Raw genomic sequence first — 9,991 nt, 5'->3', positions numbered from 1 at the left:
CTCATGTAACCGGTTGCCAAATATATTAGCAACACTACACGGAGGATACAAGCCAGAAGCTATCTGGATGACTGACCATATAGAATGAGCCAATTTATAGTGGAAGAACAAATGTTTTATTGTCTCATAATGCAGACAAAATACACATTGCGTACTTCCATGCCAATTCCTCTTAATAAGGTTATCTTTAGTAAGAATGACTCCGCGACGAAGATATCATGCAAAGATTTTATTCTTGAGAGGTATCTTCATCTTCCAGATCTTCTTATTATTATCAACTGGCACATCTGACTCGATCAAAGCTCTATACATAGACTCCACTGAGAACTGGCCTTTCTCATGTAGGTTCCAACGAAAGACATCGGACCCTTGTGACAACTGTACCGTGGTTAACCGTTGGAGCAGTATGTTCCACGATTGGAGTCTAGGTCCAATTAAATCCCTTTTGAACGTCACATTTGGCGGAAATGATTCCAAAACCTTGGCAATAGTATCGCCCTTGTGATGCACAATATTGTACAAAGCTGGATATTGTTCCCGGAGAGTAGCATTACCTAGGCACTTATCCTTCCAGAATCTAATTTTTGAGTCATCCTTAATTGAGAAGGAACCATAGTGGAAGAAATATTTCTTCGTTGCCATTAGTCTGGCCCAAAAATGAGAGTCCCCAGGCTTCCAGTATACTTGGGATACCGCCTTAGAACTCACATATTTTCTCCTTAGGAGGGTTTGCCATACACCATCTTCCGTCAACAACTTAAACAACCATTTGCCGAGGAGGGCCCTATTCTTAACCTCAAGGTCATGAATGCCCAGACCGCCTTGGTCCTTGGGACGGCAAACCACACTCCATTTAGCCAGCCGATATTTTTTTTCTCTCGCTATCTCCTTGCCAAAAGAATCTCGATCAGAAGTAATCCAATCTATGTAATACTCCTTTCGGCAATTGGAAGAAGGAAATCATATATAGTACCATGTTACTTAGTACTGAATTTATGAGGACCAACCTTCCACCCAGAGATAATAATTTACCTTTCCAACTGCTAAGTATTTTTTGTAGTCTCTCCTCGACGTGTTTCCATTCAGCATTTGTGAGTCTCCGATAATGTATCGGTATCCCCAAATAAGTGATCAGAAATTGGCCCAATCCTCATCCGAATAGCTTAGCATACAGATGGGACTCGTCTTGAGCCTCGCCAAAACAAAACAATTCAGTTTTATGAAAATTGGTCTTAAACCCCGAGAGTTGCTCGAATGCTGATAAAACTAATTTCAGATTTCTTGCTTTCTCGAGGTCATGATCCATAAAGAGAATCGTATCGTCAGCATATTGGAGGATAAATAGGCCACCATCCACTAGATGATTCACTACCCCATCAATTTGGCCATCAACCTTAGCACGCTCAATCATGACAGCTAACATATCAGCCACTATATTGAATAGCATGGGCGATATTGAGTCACCTTGTCGCAATCCTTTCTTCGTTTGGAAATAGTTGCCAACGTCATCATTGCCTTTAATGGAAACACTACCTCCAGTCACGAAACTATGGATCATTGCGCGCCACTCTGCAGAAAAACATTTCATTCTGAGAGTCTGTTGAACAAAAGACCAATTGACTTTGTCATAAGCCTTTTCAAAGTCGATTTTAAGAACCACCCCTTCATTTTTTTCGATGCAATTCATGAACTGTTTCACGAAGGACAACAACCCCATCTAGGATGTTTCTGCCTTGCATGAAAGTAGTTTGAGAAGGACAAACCACATGTTCAGCAACCGAATTTAGCCTAATCGTCGCTACATTAGTGAATACTTTAAAACTAACATTAAGGAGGCAAATTGGATGATACTGTCGTATCCTTTCAGCCTCATTAACCTTAGGTAATAAAATAATTTCACCGAAGTTTAAGCGAAACAACTCTAGTTGGCCAACGTGAAGGCATCCAAACAAGAGTAGGAAATCTTGTTTGATGACCTCCCAAAAATTATGTAGAACTCAGCGGGAAAACCATCAGCACCCGGTGCTTTGTTATGTTCCATTAGGAAAACCACCTTTCTAACTTCCTCCTCGGAAAATGGAGATGTTAGAAGGCTATTTTTCGCATCAGAAACCTGGGGGATGTCATCTGTTCGAGACTCATCCATCGAGAAGTTTCCTTCCTCAGGGGTTCCGAACATATTTTTATAATAACTAGTGATATAAGACTTAAGTTGCTCATGCCCTTCAATCGTGCCCTCCTCCTGTTGCAGGGAATGAATAAGTTTCTTCCAATGTCTACCATAGGCGACACCATGGAAAAATCTCGTATTCGAATCACCTTTTAGGATAAACTGAGAGTTTGAATGTTGGTACCACTTGAGTTCCTCCTCGCGCAGCATGTGAGCTAACTGGGCATTTGATTGACTCTTAATCTCTATTTCGATGTCAGAGAGAGGTCTAATCTCTGCCAGAGCTTCTAAATCATCAATAATAGATGAAAGACGAAGCTTCTCCTTTTTTAGGATACCCGCAGTGTGCCTAGACCATCCACAAAGGAACTTACGTAATGCACGCATTTTGTTGTTCCATATGTGTATTGGGGTAAGCCCGGCAACTGGTTTATCCCACACCTCCTTGACCATTTCATGGAATCCATCCCGATGCAACCAACCCAGTTCAAACTTGAACCTGCGTCGGTGCTGTGATCGAGGTAATCCATTGGTTAAGAGAATGGGTGCATGGTCTGAAATAGTCTCTATACGAGGAAGAGCGCGAACAGAAAGCATTGGGAATTTGCATTCCCAGTTGGTATCCATTAAAACGTGGTCTAGTTTCTCATATGTCGGCTCCGGAAGACTATTCGCCCAGGTGAACTGTCTTCCAATCATGGAAACCTCTCGCAAATCCCGACTGTCAATGACAGCGTTGAAAAAGGAAAGGCCAATGATTATCAAACCTACCTCGGCTTTTCTCATTTGGAAATCGTAGCAAGTTAAAATCCCCACCAATAAGAATGGGGTAGGGATTATCTTTCGCCAGATTAACCTGTTCACGGAGAAAAACGGCCTTGAGCTCATCCTGGGCTGCCCCATACACGACGACGAGGGTCCATGTGAAGTTGTCAGCTTTGTTTCGAATATGGAGTTTAATATGAAACTCTCCATCCGAACTAGCCAGAACATCCAAAGTCCCTGTGTTAATGCCAAGTAAAATGCCCCCAGAACGACCTCGAGGTGGCCTTGAAATCCAATTATAGTCTATCCCGCCAGACAGGCGGTCAAGCAGACTTGCTGAGAAATCACGTCTCCCCGTTTCAGATAAAGCCAGAAAGTCTAAATTGTACTCCCTATTACATTCCGCTATGAATAGATGTTTAGCCAAGTCACCAAGACCTCTACTATTAAAGAACATGCCATTCATGAGGAAACAATAGGAGATTTAGAAAATTTCATCCTCTTAGAGGGTTTACGACCTTTTTTCGAACGGTCAGACTTGGATTTACGACCGGAAGTTGTAAGCTCAATCAATGAACTAAGCCCGGGTTCCTCCAAGCCCACGTCTGAAACCTCCCCTACTACATGAGCGAGTAGCTGACCATCTGATGTGGCATGCAGCTCCTCCTCATCTAGATGAGAGCTAAAAGATTTGCTAGAAACTCGTGGAGTGACCTTTAATCGATCATATTCCAAATGTCTCAATGCGTTTGCGGAAACAGAAATATCATTCTCATTACTTCCTAGACTAACACCCACATTATTCAACTTAGCAACGATGGATGTAGTAGAAAAAAGATAAAAACGATTTGGATGATGACAAGGTACTTTGGTTGTCGAGGTTCTGTACAGCTTTACGCCGCATAGCCTTGGCCAAAGAGTTTCGTCAGTGTCCGTCGTTCCATCGTCAGCCACCGCATGGCGGGCACTGCGACGTGTGGGCGTCACCCCCGATGAAGAAAGTCGTGTAGGAACATCCGCCGGAGGAGGGGATGAGGGTGTAGTAGCAACCCCCTCCCCGGCAGTCACAACCACCGGTACACTCAACGCCACCGCCGAAGATGGCGTGTCTGGAGGCGGGACCACGGGTGGTGCGTGCATGGGTGAGACGTACACGTTCGGCTTCATTGAAATTGTTGAGCAGCCGCGGACGCGTCCGGCTCCGATGGAGATCGAATAACAGTCGAATGTGCAGTACTGCATGGCTGCACACCCGAGGCCAGCCCTTTGTTTCCTAGCACACTCGAAACATGCATGCACAGCTCCAACTGAGATGCGTGCTGGGTTGGCCCTACCCGAGCCGCTGGATGCCAGGGGTGGCGCTAGGGGTATGCTTGGGTCTTCATGTGAATACCCATGATTTTTACAAAACAGTGTTAATTTTGGCAAAACAGTGACTATTTTCGAAAAACAACAATGATTTTGGCAAAATGAATACACATGAATACCCGGTTGCAAATTTCTGAAGCCGCCACTGCTGGATGCCCGCTAAATAAAGGCACTACAGGGCGCCCCCTGAAACTCCGGCTGCCTGCACCGGCTTGGAGACAGCCGGTTGCGACGGCGCCATCCGTGTCGACGGCGGGGGCTGCTGCGCCAGCTCAGCAGATGGAGAGTCCGGGCATCCCGCCGAGCCGCCGGTGACCTGCACCAACTGGAGGGCAGCGGGTGACGACGTTGCAGTCCGAGAAGGCGACGAAGGCTACGACACAACCACAGCCCGTGGCGTAGAAGGCGAGGCAAACTCCTGCACTAAAATCACTAAACCACGTCCTGTCACACCTCCAGAGCCCACACTCGACAGTACACGTCGTTGAACTTGAGTCTCATGAATTTTATTCGCCGGAGCAGAACTAGAAGACGGGTAGTTGGAAGGGTTCCCGGTGTGCTCTGAGGTGTCCATCACATCATCCTTCTCCTTGGTGCCGCTCTCATTGTCAGCATCATCACCCTTGCGTCTCCAAATAAATGGGACAAAGTCAGGGTCCGGAATGTATCCAGCCGGCTCCTTCCTGAACGTGAATGCATAGCCCTTGAGCTTAACCAGCACATCTGTTGCAACAAAAGGCCCCGCGTCATCCTTGTCCTTAGACAAAATCTGAGAGTTGGTCATAGCCACGAGAATCCGAACTACACCCCGGCGTCGCAGGCTAATGAGATCCACATCTAAGGTCTTGCCCATCAAAGTACCAACGGCCCATAGACCCCAAAAATGACGCACCGTATGAGGAACACCCTCGACATGGAGCCAAATCTGTTGAAGCTCGAGCTTATGTGGGACCTCCTGCGACCTCCATGCGGTGACAGTCATCTGGGCATTAACCGACGGCACGTTCATCTGAATTCCGTCAACCCTGTCCAAGTCCTCGAAAGAAGGAAAGCTAACAAGGTAAGCATCAGACCCGTGTTGAATAGCCTCCCACTTCCACTGATCATGTACCGGACATCTCCTAGCAATCTGACTCTCGACAACGCTCGCCGGTACCATCAACCCACTCACATGAACACGGGCGATCGGTGTCTGTGTCGGCGCCAAATGATCCTTCACCACACTATGTGGCAGCAGGGCAAAGTAAGTCTCCTCAGCACCAACTCCCGGGACAAAATCATTGGGCTTGGGGAGTTTCAGAACCGGGCACTGCAACGTTGGATAAGCGATTTTGTCACAAATATAACAATAATGCTGCACTGTGCAATCCTTTGCGGCATGCTTATACACCGCACACTTCCAGCGTCGGACCCCTTTCATAGCCTTGTTCTTAGGCACTGTAGGATTCACTTGCACATCAAACACGGGAACTCCCAGAGAAGGGACATCGACAGTAGTAGGCCCCTGTGGCACCTGAGTGTTCTGCTGCTGCACAAATTGCTGATATTGCCCCTGCTGAAAAGACTGCACATGTTGTTGTTGTATAGGTTGATGCGGTATATGTTGCTGAACCTGCATGTGTTGAGCCGGTGGGTGAAAACCATGTTGCAAAGCTCCCCCAGCAAACTGTTGTTGATGCAGCTTCTTCTTCTTCTTCTTCTTACGTTTCTGGACTGGTTGTGCCACAATCCCTCCTGGATGGAACTGTGAAGGAACGGACATCCCGGCCGGCGAAGTCCTATACGTAGAGCCTGGCGCACCGGCGACGGCCGGACCGTATGGCGGGGCGTAGTGCCTGGCCTGGCCATAGCTAGGGGGTTGGTTCCCACCGTAGTTGTAGACCGGCGCCGGTCCTCGCTGGAGAAGAGGTGAACTGGAGAAGCCCGGCGTCTGAGCCGGAGGGCGCGAGGGAGTGGAAGTCACCCCCATGACTGGAGCTGGATGAGGGTTCGTCCCTCTCGAGACGGAGGCACCACGCATCGAAGGAGGCACGCCCGCCATGGGGCGCTGATGCGCCGCCGCGACGGGCAACCCCGACGCCGGGAGATTGTACTGGAGCCGTATGCGGCGTCGGCGAGGGGAGTGAGATCTTGGCGGCGACGATGGAATCACGCGAGACAGCAGACGAGGACGACGGCGCTGAAGTCGAAGGCCTGGAGTTGATTGATCGCTCGTGCGTAGGGTTATTCCAGAGAGCCCACATACGTCTTCGAAGAAAAGCCCAAGAAAACTTCAGGCCTGGATCCAACGTTGCATGCATGGGCCCGATCCCCGAGGACGCAATTGTAGTTTGAACGTCCGTAGAAATCGGGGAGCTCCTAACCAGCGCTTTAGGCCTCGGCTGGCTATACCGGCGCCCGCTAGCGACGCGTAGCGGGCCGGCCCACCAACCGAGTCAACAAAGTAGACGTGAAGAAGAAAAAGGAAAAAAACCAATTGTAACTGAAAATATGGGATGTCTAGGTTTCGAACCCTGCAGCACATCAATCAAGGATTGATGCTTTAACCACTGCACCAGGACTTGATGCTTTGACCACTGCACCGAACTAGTTCTTTTATACACTCCTAGAAAAACTGTCGTGGTTACCATTTCCTTTAGTAAAACCAATACGTATAAATTATTTTTTAGAAAGAAAAAGAAACTTTGAAAATGAGATCATCGATTTTTAGAAAATTTCATAGGTTTATCTAAAAAGTTCAATGATTTTGAAAAAAGTCCATCCATTTTGAAAAAAAGTTCATGGGTTTTGAAAAAAGAGTTCATCGGTTTTGAAAAAAGTTCATCAAATTGAAAAAATGTTCATCGATTTTGAAAAGAGTTCATCAATTTTGAAAAGAGTTCATTGATTCTGAACAAGAGTGCATTGAATTGAAAAAGTTCATTGGTTTTGAAAAAGAGTTCATCGGTTTTGAAAAGAGTTCATCAATTCGAAAAATAGTTCATTGATTTTGAACAAGATTTTATCAATTTGAAAAAACGTTCATCAGTTTTGAAAAAGAGTTCATCGGTTTTGAAAAAGTTTGCTCAATTTTAAAATAGTTCATTGATTTTGAAAAAGGAGTTCATCTATTTTGAAAAGATTTCGTTGATTTTGAAAATAAGTTCATTGATTTTGAAAAACAGTTCACAAATTTGAAAAGGTTCATCGAATTTTGATTAAAAAAAAGTTCACGCATTTAACAAAGAAAAATAAAAATAAAAAATGAACAAAACCGTTCCAACAAAGGAGAAAAAGGAAAAAGGAAAAATAAAGAAGAAAACAATGAAGAAGATGTGCATGAACACATCCGATGTGGTTGGAAGGTTGGTTATTGCTGCTTACATACAACGAAGAAGTGTTGGGTTCGAGTTCCGGGAGCTCCTAACCGGCGCCTTAAGCGCCGGTTCAGGCAGCTGGCGCTCACACTCCGCACCCCATGGGCCGGCCCACCGCACACAGTGAAGGAAAAAAAAAGGTCTCGCGTAAATAACACACAAAAAGAGCGGATACAGCGACTCGAACTCACGCTTTACGGCTACAACACGAGAACCGTTTTGCTAACCACTACAACCTGTGAACACCAGCGACTACAAGGAACACGAGCTATTTAAGACCAACGCGTCAGCGCTATTTATTAGATTTGCGAATTATTTGAAAACAATTTGGAAAAGTTATTTTTTTTATAAAAAAGAATTCATCAGATTTTGAATTTGTTTAAGAATTTTAAAAAATAGTTCATCAATTTTGAAAAAGGCTCATCGAATTTGAAAAAGAGTTCGTCGATTTTGGAAAAGTTTGTCAAATTTTGAAAAAGTTCATCAAATTTGAAAAATTGTTCATCGATTTTGAAAAAAAAGTTCATCCATTTTGCAAAAATTCATTAAATTTGAGAAAAATCATAGAATTTTAAAAAAAATGTAGTTTTTGTTTTTTGTTCGTGATTTCAAAACATGTTCATAGTTTTCAAATTTATTCACTTTTTCAAATTTTCTTCACAATTTTAAATTTTTCAGTGTACATGAAAAATGTTCAATGGGTATTGAAATGGTTTTTCAGTGCATATCACAAAATTGTTCACTGTGTAGTTCAAAATTGTTCAGATTATATTACAAAAATGTTCAATGTATAAAATTTGTTCATCTTATATCAAAAACATGTTCAGTGTATATTTGAAAATCTCTCGTCGTATATAAATTTTTGTTCATGTTCTCAATATTTGTTCACGTTTTAAAAAGGTCATGGAATTTTATTTTTAATGTATTTTTCGTTTTTTGTTCGTGATTTCAAAACGTGTTCATAGTTTTCAAATTTATTCACTTTTTCAAATGTTTGTTCATCGATTTTTCAAAACGTGAAAAAATGAAAAAGTCCATCGATTTTTGTTCGTGATTTCAAAACATGATTTTTTAATGTACATCGATTTTGAAAAAGTCCATCGATTTTTCTAAAAAGTTCATTGATTTAGAAACAACAATATTGAAAAAAGTTCAACAATTTTGAAAAAATGAAAAAGAGTTCATCAAATTGAAAAAAAGTTCATCGATTTTGAAAAAGAGTTCATTGGTTTTGAAAAAGAGTTCATCCATTTTGAAAAGAGTCCATCAATTTTGAAAAGAGTTCATCACTTTTGAAAAAGAGTTCATGGATTTTGAAAAGAGTTCATTAGTATTGAAAAAGATTTCATCGATTTTGAAAAGAGTTCATCGATTTTGAAAAGAGTTCACCGATTTTGAAAAAAAGTTCATCGATTTGAATTTTTTTTGTCAATTTTGAAAAAAGGTTCATTGGTTTTGAAAAAGAGTTCATCCGTTTTGAAAAGAGTTCATCGATTTTGAAAATAGTTCATCGCTTTTGAAAAAATGTTCATGGATTTTGAAAAGAGTTCATCGGTTTTGAAAAAGATTTCATCAATTTTGAAAAGAGTTCATCGAATTTGAAAAGAGTTCACTGATTTTGAAAAAAAATCATTGATTTGGAAAAAAATTGATTTTGAAAAAGAGTTCAGTGATTTTAAAAACAGTTCATGAATTTGAAAAGGTTCATCGGATTTTTATAAAAAAAAGGTTCACGCATTTAACAAAGAAAATGACTAAGGAAAAAAAATGTACAAAATCGTTCCAACATAGGAGAAAAGGGAACAGGAAAAAGGAAAAGAAGGAAAAATTAAAAAAGAAGAAGAAGAAAAGTAGAAAGAAGATGTATTAGAACACACCTGGACTGGTTGGCCTGTTGGTTACAGTAGCTTGCTTAGAGTGAAGACGTTCTGGGTTCGATTACCACCCATGCGCATCTTTTTTTGCGGGATAAACTGTGAAAAAGGAACGTAGATGGGTCGAGCCCAAGTCAGTGCGGGGGGTATGCGCCCGTTAACGAAAACAACTAAAACGGACGCAGCGGGCGCCGTTTAGGATTTGCCTAGAAATCGCTCCTGACTGCGTCTCCGGCTCAGTTTCAGATCTCGACGATCGGCAATGTCATGCTTCCAATGCTAGTTTGATGCATTGAACTGATGCATTTTCAGCACTGTTCAAGAAGGCGCTCGCCTAGGCGCGCATAAGCACTGGGCGTTAGCATAACGCCTCGCTTTGGCCCTAGGCGCTCAAAAAAGCAGCCGGCGAGGTTCTCCGGCGAGAAAGCAGCCTCTCGGGCGAGGAATCATGTTTCTCA

Source organism: Aegilops tauschii, chromosome 6 (genome assembly GCF_002575655.3).
Source record: "Aegilops tauschii subsp. strangulata cultivar AL8/78 chromosome 6, Aet v6.0, whole genome shotgun sequence".
Lineage (NCBI taxonomy): Eukaryota > Viridiplantae > Streptophyta > Magnoliopsida > Poales > Poaceae > Aegilops > Aegilops tauschii.
The sequence above is the reverse complement of the archived record's forward strand: the minus strand, read 5'-3'. Positions refer to the sequence as shown.